Here is a 12118-nt window from a genome sequence, read left to right as displayed (position 1 = left end):
TTTTCTGCAAGTAGACGACAATGCAAGCTCCGTGTAGAGATGAGTCTTTAATGACAAAATTGAGAACTTAATGCTGGACTCAGTGGTACGTACCTGTAGTCCCAGCTTCTGGGGAGGCTGAGGCAGGAGGATCGCCTGAGCCCAGGAGTTCAAGACCAGCCTGGACAACATGGGGAGACCCCCATAGCAAAAGAATTTTTTTTATTCCAAGAAAAGCAGGATTACATTTTTTTCTAACAGATTTAGTTGACACAGTATATCCTTGGTTATCAAAATACTCATATAGCTTTGGGATTTTGAATTGGTTAATGTTCATGTTGTGTGAAAAAGCATGACACATACTGTAGGATCTAAACCCCATAAAATTGGAAGTTGTATATTTACACACACAGGACCTAGAAGGACACGTCAAACTGTAAACTGCTCATGATTGTGGATGACTTTCTTCTTTGCTTCTGTTTTTCAGTTTCATATACTGCATATATTAACTTTTAAAAAATAAAAGTTATTAAAAAAATTTGTTTTAAGTCAAGGACTTAGTCCCTTCTCCCAAACCTAGCTCTTAGCAAAAGTTAAAGAACTAACAAAGTGACTAAAAGGCGATAGCAAAGGAAGAAAAGACAATCTGGCTCAAGCTGTTCTAAACTGAGGTTTTCCACAGCAGGGAGGAAAACCACAAGGCAAGCTAGTAAAATAGGGCAGAGAGAACACCCCCAAATCTCCAGCTGCCCTGTGGACCCTCTAACAGGCATTCTTCCAGACTTGGTGTCTGCACTTCGTCAGCAAATCCATCTGTGCAGTGGATCAGACAGTTACTTCCTTTCTAACACAGGGGTAAACCAAAGAGATTACATATTTATTTATTTATTTTAAAAGCATTCAACTAGTAAATCACAAAGCATAATGCATCATACAAGGGATATTTTGCTGATTTAAAAATTCTCTATTGAATTTGTTTCTCAAGGGAATATATTTCTTCTTCTCTATTGAACCTGTAACTCTTCCCTACATGTGGATTTTATGAGTTCTTTTCAAGGAACTTACTCAAGGACTTCTCTATTTCTGGATTTCTTCTGATGGAACCCTTCTCTTCCTCTTACAGACACTAAAACTAATTTGCTTTTCTTCTCCCTCTCCTCACTACTGCTACCTTCTCTATCTTTTGCATCCGTATTGGTCAGGATGTTAGTGATAGACAAGAACCCTCTATAGTTAGTTAAAACACAAAAGGATTAATTAAGCATTAGGTGGATTCAACCTATGGTGAGTTGTATAATTATTTCATTATGTATTACAATGTAATAATAATAGAAATAAAGTGCTCGATAAATGTAATGGGCTTGGATCATCCCTAAACCATACCCCCCCTTCCCAGTCCATAGAAAAATTGTCCTCCATGAAAATGAAAATGGTCCCTGGTGCCAAAAAGGGAACCGCTAGCCTAATGCATTTCTGAGAGGACCAGGAAACCAGCCTTGGACTAAGGAACCACTCAGTAGAATCTTCTAACTATAACCCCACTATTACCACCACAGGTCACTTTAGCATCTCTAATCAGGATTCTCTTTATAATCCCAGGGCATGCGAGTCACATCGTAGACATCTTAGATTTGTTTATAATCTTAGATTTCATTATAATTTTCAGCAGATGGTGTCTTATTCTAATATGCTGGTATACTAATGACAAGTTTTTTTACACATGGAATTAAAGTGCTTTAGGAAAAATCAGGTATCTTTTTTTGAATTAATACAAAGATGCTATACAGGTTAGCAGTCACTCTGCCCATGACATCATATAAGAAACAATAGAAACTTCACCGAAGCTGTTCCAGAAGAACCAAAACCTCCACAGGGGTGCTTTCCAGAATGTTACCGAACTCAAAAGGGGTCCACCCTAGGTCTGGTTACTCCCCGGGCAGATAACCAATTATTTAGATAATGAGGATTTAGATAACGGGGATTATCAAGGGAGAAAGGAAATTTTAATTCAGTCATGTTTGATGTGGGGCTAAGTGCACTGGGGCAGGTTGTGTTGAAATTAACAAGAGGCTATGTGTATTGGAGCAGGTTCCTGAGGGATGGGGAATCTTGGCATCAGTAAGTCTGCCCAGGGGTTGTCAGAATCTCCTTTGTCTTGCAGAAATTCTGCCATTTCTGAGAAACTCAAAAAGGTCAAGCAGTTAGTTAAAAGTTATAGGTTCTAGTCATCAAGCCATACTGGCCTGAGAATCTAAAATATAAAAGGGAAAAGATTATAAAAAATATTTAGGGGTCATTGAAATGTGTTCATAGAGGCAGTTACAAAAAGATGCAGAGCCCTCAGCCAGGGTCTCTCTTCTACCTTGAAGTCTCACCCGGTGGGTGGTCTGGTGGACGGGCAGTCTCATGAGAACCCTAGCTGCAGAGGAGTCCGGTACTGTCCAGCCCCTGCACATAGGAATCTGTGGAATGGTGTTCTGGGAGCCAATCCACAGGGGCAATCTCTGAGATTTGCAGTGGAACACATCACGTCTCCTTGTTCCCCTTTCTTTGCTGCCTCTAAAAAAACCTACTCAGACTCTGCTTTTTAAATGGTTCTGCTGGGCCAGGACACAGTGGCTCATGCCTGTAATCCTAGCATTTTGGGAGGCCAAGATAGGAGAATAGCTTGAGTCCAGGAGTCTGAGACCATCCTGAAACCCTGTCTCTACAAAAAAATAAGAAAAATTAGGCAGGTGTGGTGGAGTGCACCAGTAGTCCCAGCTACTCAGGAGGCTGAGGCAGGAGAATCACTTGAGTCCAGGAGTTCAAGGCCGCAGTGAGCTATGATCATGCCAGTGCACTCCAGCCTGGGTGACAGAGAGAGTTTTTGTCTCTATAAAATAAATAAATAAATGAAAAGTTCTGTGGGTACCTATAGTGAAAATCTGAAGAGCCATGCAGGTAAGAGAGATTCTAGAATCAGCAAAGGTATCCTTTTTTATGATGTACTATGCTTTGCAATTTACTAATTGAGTGTTGTATTATATTTGTAAGTCTATAGAAAATCTCAAAAAGTTCTCTGTGTTATTTCTTCAGTCTATATTGAAATGCAAATGAGCTCTGGTTCACCTGGGTAATCTGAGCACGCCCATTAATTACCCCTCCCAACACCTGATACTTCATCAAAATGACTGTGAAGGAAGAAAATGGAAGGAAGGTATCAACAGCTAAGGGATTTCAGAGGCCTGAGAGTGGAGGAAGTCGCTGCCTCTAAAATACAGGGAATGTCTGACCCAGAGGAGGAAGCAGTCTCGCAGAGGGTCTGTGTCAAGTGGTCAAACTGTCCCTGAACAGCAGGGACTCCTGCAGCTGCCAGGTCTGCTGCCTCGCCAAGCTTGGCCACTCCAGATAGATGTAGTTTGTGGCTCACAGCACAGCAGACGGCTCGAGCCCCGTGTTCCCGTCACTTCTGCTGGTCCCCCAGGCCTCACAGGAGCAATACGGCGTCCGCCAGGCCAATGCTGCCACTGAGGAGCACTGAGCCTATGAAACCCCCAATCTTCTAAGGAAACTGCCAGCAAACCTGCCCCACCTTTGCCCCAGAGGAAGACATTATCTTTATTATAGTGGTCAGGAAACAAAACTGTTCTCTGTCATAAAGGGAGACAATATCTCTAGCGTCCAGTGATGTTTGCTAAGCAAACAATCTTGAGAAGACCGTCTGGTCAAAAGTTGTCACAAATGTGTAGGAGAGAGAGAATGGCCTCCCAACATTCTGTAGGTATGAGAGAGGCAGGCAAAGTGAGGTGGAAAACGAGGGGTTAAAACAAAGTCTGGGTTGGAGGGGCCATGTCCAAGTAGCCAGGGCTTCAACCCTCAAGAGCAGGTGGGGAGTCTTTAGCTTTCCACCCCCTCAAATTCCAGGACCAATGTAGGGAGATTTCACCTCATGAGTTTTAAGGATATAGCCTCCTTTCTGGGGCTTATTGAAGTCACAGGATGTTATGAAGTGTAGGATAAGCCATTGCAGGAGCTAAGCTAAGGTTTGGGGTCAGACAGGGGCCACTAGCTTGCACTGATATGGAAAAAGGTGCTGCCTACTATTAAAGAGATGTCCCCAAGGGGTGTCAGTGGGAAACAGAGCCTGCCGGGCCCCTGGGGTAGGTAATGACCAGTGGAGACCACTGGTCTGCAGATAATGACTCAGTTCCCACTCAGTTCTCCGTCCTTAAAGAAAGCCCTTTAATGAAAAGTCCCTTATTCCTGTCCAGGTGGACCCCTCAGGCCAGGCCCTCTCCCAGGGGAGCCCTGAAACCTCCAGCCATGTTCCCCTCCTCCCCTGGAGATGTCTGCCTCGTAGGACCAGGCTAGAGAGACAAGCCTGGAGGAGTCAATTGTGGTTACAGAACAGAATGTAAACCCTACCTGCCTTGACAAGGTGAAAGTAAAATTACAGATGTCAGGAATTGGCAAATAGAACATAGAGAAATGAGTTTAAGGGAAAGGCAAGGTTTTTTTTTTTTCTTCTTTTAATAAAAGGAGAAGTCAAGAAGATACTGCTTGAGGCTGGGCGCGATGGCTCACGCCTATAATCCTAACACTCTGAGAGGCTGAGGCAGGCGGATTGCTCGAGGTCAGGAGTTCGAAACCAGCCTGAGCAAGAGCGGGACCGTCTCTACTATAAATAGAAAGAAATTAATTGGCCAACTAATATATATAGAAAAAATTAGCCGGGCATGGTGGCTCATGCCTGTAGTCCCAGCTACTCGGGAGGCTGAGGCAGCAGGATTGCTTGAGCCCAGGAGTTTGAGGTTGCTGTGAGCTAGGCTGACGCCAGGGCACTCACTCTAGCCTGGGCAACAAAGTGAGACCCTGTCTCAAAAAAAAAAAGAAGATACTGCTTGAAATCACTGGAACAAGCAAGAAAGATTTCAGTCCGTTACTTAATGTTAAAACAATAATGTAGAAGAACTAAAAATAACCATGTCCCTCTACTGGGAGAGGAATGTGAGTGAGCAAAATCCTTATCTATCACAACAGGAAGTCAAGGATAATGTCTAAACCAGGAAATAGCAGCATGAGCATGGTATTTAGACACACAGAGGTAATTACCTAAAAATTGAAACCAAGCGGCTGCCTCCAGGTAGCAGACTGGGCACAGGGATAGGTGTGCACCTTTGTAGAATTTGATTTTAAAAAAAATCATGTGTCTGTAATACTTTGGTTAATATGTTAAGCAATTTTAAGAACTATAAATGGGGTTACGGTCTGTCTCCTCACTCTTCCTGTGCATTCCCATGAATTAAAATGTTCTTAAGCATCTTTCCTTCTTCCTTTATTTCTGGTGAGAATCATCAATCTATCCTCTTCTTCCCAGTCCCACAAGCACTGATATTCTGATAGTAAGGACGTTCACCAAAATTAAGGCTGTTCAGTGTATCAAACATTTGGCTGAACCAAATGCCCGAGACCCAGATGAGGAATTTTCCTGTCATGTATTTATTCATTTGTTCACACATTCATTCATTCATCCATTCAGTATATACTTTGTGACTGCTTAATACACACTAGGACTAGGGATCCAAGGGTGAGTTTGATAGATTAGGACGCTGCCTTCAAGGAGATTATAGTCTATTAGGAGAGAAGCCTGATTAACTCATGATACACTGAAGTTTGCAGTGACAAGTGCCATGAAGTAAAAATAATAGTATAGGAAGCCATGAGAGCTAGAGGCAGGGGAAACTTGTCAGGTGAGAGGAACTATAACATGTTTCAACTGTTTTCATATTTCTGGGCACTCATAGCCCTGCAGACCAGTGGTCTCCACTGGTCATTACCTACCCCAGGGGCTCGGCAGGCTCTGCTTCCCACTGACACCCGTTGGGGACATCTCTTTAATAGTAGGCAGCACCTCTTTCCATATCAGTGCAATTCTTAACTATTAATAGTACAACTATCTCAGATATAACTGTATCTGCTTGGCCACACTTTATAGCACTTTGTCCTCTTTGAGCCTTGTCCTACCCTGTCGCTGCATCTGAGAAGACAGGCAGAGCTCCTTCTGCCCCCAGGGTGTTTGTCTTCCCCCCACCCAGCCACCCCATCCCTGCTTGCAGAGCCCAGCATCCTCTCACTTGGGCATCCATCAACTTCCACGCCCCCAGGGCCTCTGCTCCACTCCCCCAGTCGCAGCATCTTTATAAAGTCCAGGGCGCCAGAGTGCTGGGGCATTGCTTTTGTATGAGACAATTTCTTAGTCCTTCCCAGTCCCTTCAGTGCTAGGCCACTAAAACGCAAAAGCTGGCCGGGCGCGGTGGCTCACGCCTGTAATCCTAGCTCTCTGGGAGGCCGAGGCAGGCGGATTGCTCGAGGTCAGGAGTTCGAAACCAGCCTGAGCAAGAGCGAGACCCCGTCTCTACTATAAATAGAAAGAAACTAATTGGCCAACTAATATATATAGAAAAAATTAGCCGGGCATGGTGGCTCATGCCTGTAGTCCCAGCTACTTGGGAGGCTGAGACAGAAGGATCGCTTGAGCCCAGGAGTTTGGGGTTGTTGTGAGCTAGGCTGACGCCACGGCACTCACTCTAGCCTGGGCAACAAAGCGAGACTCTGTCTAAAAAAAAAAAAAAAAAAAAAAAACGCAAAAGCTGAACTGAATGTGGAAGAGGGTGGCAAGGACATTACAGGAAATACAGAGTGAATAGATGAATAGTGCCCTGCCCTGTATTTTCAAGGGTGACTATTCATGACTGATAATAAATGCTTGTAATATGAAAGAGTTATTTATTGCTTCTCTTATTATGTAATGCTTATAATGGTACATATTTATTCAACAAAATAAAAAAAATACATATGATTGAGATAGAAAAGACAATCGATTAACACTTTGATATAATGACGATCACTAGCAGAGCCAGTATCCAGTCTAAATGTCCTAGTCGCTCCTGCGCTAGTGCCACCGTGTTAGGCCTCAGGGAAAGAGGGAGCTCACACCAAAAATAGAAGTTGTCAGAGTGTGATCCTGGTGGCTTCCCACCCCTTCTGATATTATTCCTGCAGGCTCCATTCTCGCTCCGGCCCCTGGTGCCTGATGCCCCATTAGTTGCTGATAGCTATTTTTTTAAAAAAATTTAAGCACTTTCTTTAGAGTACAAAAATGTATATAATTGAATGCACATCATATGTAATAGGATTTTATATTTTTTAACCCTTAGATTCATAACGATACCAAGGAGTCTGTATGACAACTTAGTATGCCTTTAAAGCCGAGGTTCGGGTCTGTCTCACAATGAACACTGCACTGGAATTCTAATCCAGAGGCTGTGGGTACATATTTTTAAAAAGTAAAAAAATATATTATAAAGCTGTTGTTCCAAACCAGAGGCATTTTGTCCCCCCAGAGAGCACTTGGGAATGTCAGAAGACGTTTTTGGTTGTCGCAGCTGGAGGAGGGGGTACTACTGGTGTCTGGTGGGTAGAAGCCGCAGATGTACTTCCCATCCTGTGGACAGGACAGCCCACGACAAATGGCTATCAGGCCTGAGATGTCACCTCTGGGGTCGAGAGGTACTTTGGAGTGTTAAAAAATTTGTTGTTATTAAGTTGTACTCCATATACAGTAAAATTTGTCCTTTTGATGCACTGGTCTGTGAGTTTTTATCATGGACGTTTGTGTGCTTATATCTGGCATGTGTTAGTAGATAAGGAATGCTGCAGTTTTTAAGTCTCTCTCTTTTGTGGTTTGCTTTGGTTTGGATGTTGTTCCTTGAAGTCAAGGAGAGCCCTGCTTCACGACACGGAGGAATAACTTACTGTGATTTTTGCCAAATAAATAATGAGGGGGAGGGAGTTAAGTATCTGAAAGGGTCTCATAGTGCCTGACACGTGGGAGAAATTCATTAAAGATTGATCCAGCACTTGAACGAGAGGAGCAATGTTCTACTCGAGCTGGAAATCCACGAGACCCCTGTTTCTCCTATCCATCACCCAATCCTATTGATTTCACATTTTCACTCTCTCTTGAATCAGCCCGTTTCTCTCTCCAACGCTTCCTCCTGGTCCCAGTGGCCATTACTTCTCACTTGAACTACGAAGGAGCCCACGGCCAGAACTGCCGCAGGTCCGATGCAGCTTCCTCGACCACTAGACTTATGGGACAATGAGACCCAGGAGACAAGACCAGAAAAGGGGAGCTGGAGGCCTACAGAGCAACCTAGGAGTTTATTACAACGACTAAGAAATTTTTAAAAAAACAAATATCCACACTAGCCATGGTGCATGACTTCATCCAGCATGAAGTTAATCCAAGAACGGAGCTGTTTCATGTCAAAAACAGGAAGACAGACTCTGGGGCGCTTTGGAGAGAGCTCTAATTTTATTGGATCTTCAGTGTCAGGAATCAGAGAGCGGATAAAATCCATAAAAGAAAGCAGAGTGGAGGAAAATAAAATGCAACATGGAAACTTTGAGCTTGAACTAACAGATTTCCCAAGAAACCCTACAACTTACAAGCGATTGCAAATTGTCCAGACCAGGAACCCAGCCGGCTTCCTGGGTTTGTGACCTGCACAGTTGTCCAGGGACCCTGTTCAGAGAAGAGCCCTGGACTTAGTTAATGTTTTACTGTCAACATCATGAAAGTCTTCCTAATTAGCCAGTCCTGAAAAAAGCACCTACTTTATGGAACCTGGAAAACAGAAGTTCTAAGTAACTTAATGGTTTCATTTTAGGTAAAGCTAATTCCTTTCTTAAAGGGGAGGCTCTTTTTCCCCTCTACTGACTTCACACTGGGCAATAAGTCAGAGGGGAGCCAGACGGACATGAGTGTGCCCCCAGATCCCCTCAACGCCACTGACACCCACAACTCCTCCTGAAGGCTCTTTTCTGGCCACGGAAGCCTGCTAGGCCTGCAGACAGGGCAACCCTGAAGTGCTAGAGAGTGAATGCCTCCAAAGGCCACCTTCAGCCAACAGGAAGATAGTGGACATGCACCTCAGCTTCCTCCACCCTCAGGAATGGGGACATTTGGGGTACAGCTAAGGCACGCCCTGCCATATTCCCAGGGCTCTCTCCGGGAGTGAGCTCCAGTTGCCCACAGTGCAAACCTGCTTGCTAACACACCTGCACACTTTATTGGCTTCCTCTGCTGCTTTATTTCACTTCTTCTTTCCCCTGTGGGAGTTTCTTGGAATTACCTCCTGAATAAACCACCTACACTCAAATCATCATTTCTGGATACTTCTAGAGGAACTTAGACAAGTCACTTCATCAAAGTCATGGCAGGTTCAAAGAGTGATATGAATGACAAGCTGTATACACTTCAGGGCTGCTTTCTCTTCAGTTGGCCTCTCAACCAGCAGACAGGAAGTGCCAAAGATGTACACCAGATAAAGATTCAAGTAGGTGAGGGGAGGCCTCCTTAGCTCCTCTCTGAGGAGTAGCCCTAGAGTTGAGGACTTACCAGGTTAGAGGGACCTGGAGCTACAAACTCACTGCCTTTTTTAACCATTAAGTTGCAGGAGAAGCCTCACCAATACTCAGGGATCTATCTCCCACCACGTAAGGAAATTCTTGCTGTGTTATCACTATTTTATGTTGTGCAAGGGACAGAGAATCAGGACCATAGCTTGAACAAGTAGGAAGTTTTGTCTTTGTCTTTCGCACAGCAGATTGGTGATAGAGAACCCCATCTCCAGTGCAGCACTCCAAGTTTTGCTTCTCTGCATGACCTCCATTCCCAATGTCTCCTCATTCTCCAAAATGACTGCTCAGGTCCAGTCATGTCATTCATGGCCCAGACAGCAGGGAGGTGAAAATAAGGAAGAAGAGCAGACCCCTTCCCCTGAAGTCCCCTTGACAGAGTTGTAAATATTCTCCTCTGTCTGCATCCCAATAGCCAGACTCTAATCTCATGACTCTGCCAAGCTGTAAAGAAATCCGGGAGACATATTCATTATGTGCCCAACTAAAGATTGGGTGTTCTATCTCTATAGAAGAAGAGGATAGACATTGCAGTAACTGAAAGTCTCCATTACCCAGGCTCAAATGGTTTCTTGTGTCCTAGGATGGCCCAGGAAGAACAGAATCATTACCATTGGCCCCAGAGAGGCACAGATATGGTCATGAAAGCTGTGGGCTCTCATGGACTCCTGCGAACTGGAATGGGGGGAGGAGCAGACAACTGCAAACCACATGGATGTCTCAGGAGATGCCAACCTGAATAGATGATGAATAAGGTCCAGGTGCCCTCTACTGTCATGGCATTAATATGTTCCCCTACCATTTGTAGATGGAGGCTAAGGAAACAGAAGGACCCCAAATTGACATAAAACATATTTCTACTCCCTTAATTAAATGAGGATTATGGTGGCCATTAGGGTTTGTTCACAGATACTCTGGCTCTTCTCCTCCTGGGTAGATGGTAGGATTTGCATTTCTCTGCCCCTTAATGTGAGGTGTGGCCATGTGATATACTTTGGCCAATGACATATGAGCAGAGGTGCAATGTGTCTTGTCTAGGTTGAAGATTAAGAGCCTGTGATAGTTAACTGTATGTGTCAGTTTAGCTAGGCCATGGTACTAGGTTTTTGGTCAAACATCTGTCCAGATGTTGCTGTGAAGGTAGGTTAGATGTGATTAACATTTAAATCTTTAGACTTTGAGGTGAAACAGATGACTCTCCATAATGTGGGTGGGCCTCATCCAGTCAGTTGAAGATCATAAGAGAAAAAGACTGAGGACGCTGAGCAAGAAACTCTGCCTGCAGACTGCCTTTGGACTCGAGCTATACCAGCTTTTCCCTGGATCTCCAGCCTGCCAGCCTGCCCTGAATATGTCAGACTTGCCAGCCCCCACCCATTGGCATGAGCCAATAATATCTCTCTGTTTCTGTCCCTCTGTCCCTCTCCTTTGTATATCTCTCTATCTCTTTCTCTCTCTCTTTCTCTGTCTCTCTCATACACAAACACACATACATAATTTGTTCTGTTTCTCTGCATTACCCCAACACAGAGCCTATGTGTAATACAGAGCAATTTTTCACATTTTCTTTCTCCCCCTCCACGGTAAACTTGGAAGCAAGTGTGGAGATGAGGCCTCTAGCATGAAGCCCTTAGTGACTGCTGACCTACAGTGGACACGTAGCATAATCAAGTGATAAGCCTCTGCTGTGTTAAGCCACTGAGATTTGGTGGCTATTTGTTGTTGCAGCAAAACCTAGTCTATAGATGGGTACAGTGACATAAAATAAAAATTAGTATGACATAGAAAGATAATGAAATGTCAATGTCTTCCATTCTGGAGTTTGCAGACTGAAGATTCATTCCTGATATAATTACTCCGCATTTATTTCTTCGGACCAGGATTATCTCAGGGCTTGAAGCCCTCCAAGACCAGAAGTAGCTCTTAAAGTTTGCCCTGCATAGTATGTCCCTGGAATTAACATTCTATTCCCACTTTTCCACCCTTTAAGCTTCCTGGGCTCTAAAATTACCTCTTCTTCTCAATGTAATAAAAGTGTTTCATTCTGTTCTTAGGGTGGCTATCACAACTATGGAATAAGAGGTAATAGGCAAATTCCTCCAACAACTAAACAGAAGCTTCATTTTCCCAAGGGAATTTGCATTTCAAAAGATTATTCTGGTAGGGTGGCTCTTACCTGTAATCCCAGAACTCTGGGAGTCAAAGGTGGGAGGATCACTTGAGGCCAAGAGTTCAAGAACAGCCTGAGCAACATAGTGAGACCCCAGACCAGGGATCCTCAAGCTTTTTAAACAGGGGGCCAGTTCACTGTCCCTCAGACCATTGGAGGGCCATTGGTGAGTGCAGCGCACATTCCACACATGCGCACTGTGGGCCCTGGCCGAGTTGGCTGCTAAGCAGGACAGGCAGCAGGGGCAAAAATACCCGGCAGGCTGGATAAATGTCCTCGGGGGCCACATGTGGCCCGAGGGCTGTAGTTTGAGGACTTCTGCCCCAGACTCTGACTCTAAACAAAATTTAAAAATTAGCCAGGCATGGTGGCATGCACCTGTAGTCCCAGCTACTTGGGAGGCTGAGACAGGAGAATTGCCTGAGCCCAGGAGTTTGTGGTTGCAGTGAGATGTGATCACACCACCACAGACTAGCCTGGGCAACAGAGCAAGACCTTGTCTCA

At 44.5% G+C, this 12118-nt stretch overlaps 1 pseudogene; it reads right to left on the bottom strand.

Moving 5' to 3' along the window:
* Positions 1-12118, bottom strand: part of LOC105856611 (GTP-binding nuclear protein Ran-like) — a 57348-nt pseudogene that overhangs the window by 37705 nt on the left and 7525 nt on the right.

This window comes from Microcebus murinus, chromosome 11, assembly GCF_040939455.1.
Source record: "Microcebus murinus isolate Inina chromosome 11, M.murinus_Inina_mat1.0, whole genome shotgun sequence".
Classification (NCBI taxonomy): Eukaryota; Metazoa; Chordata; class Mammalia; order Primates; family Cheirogaleidae; genus Microcebus; species Microcebus murinus.
The sequence above is the reverse complement of the archived record's forward strand: the minus strand, read 5'-3'. Positions and strand labels throughout refer to the sequence as shown.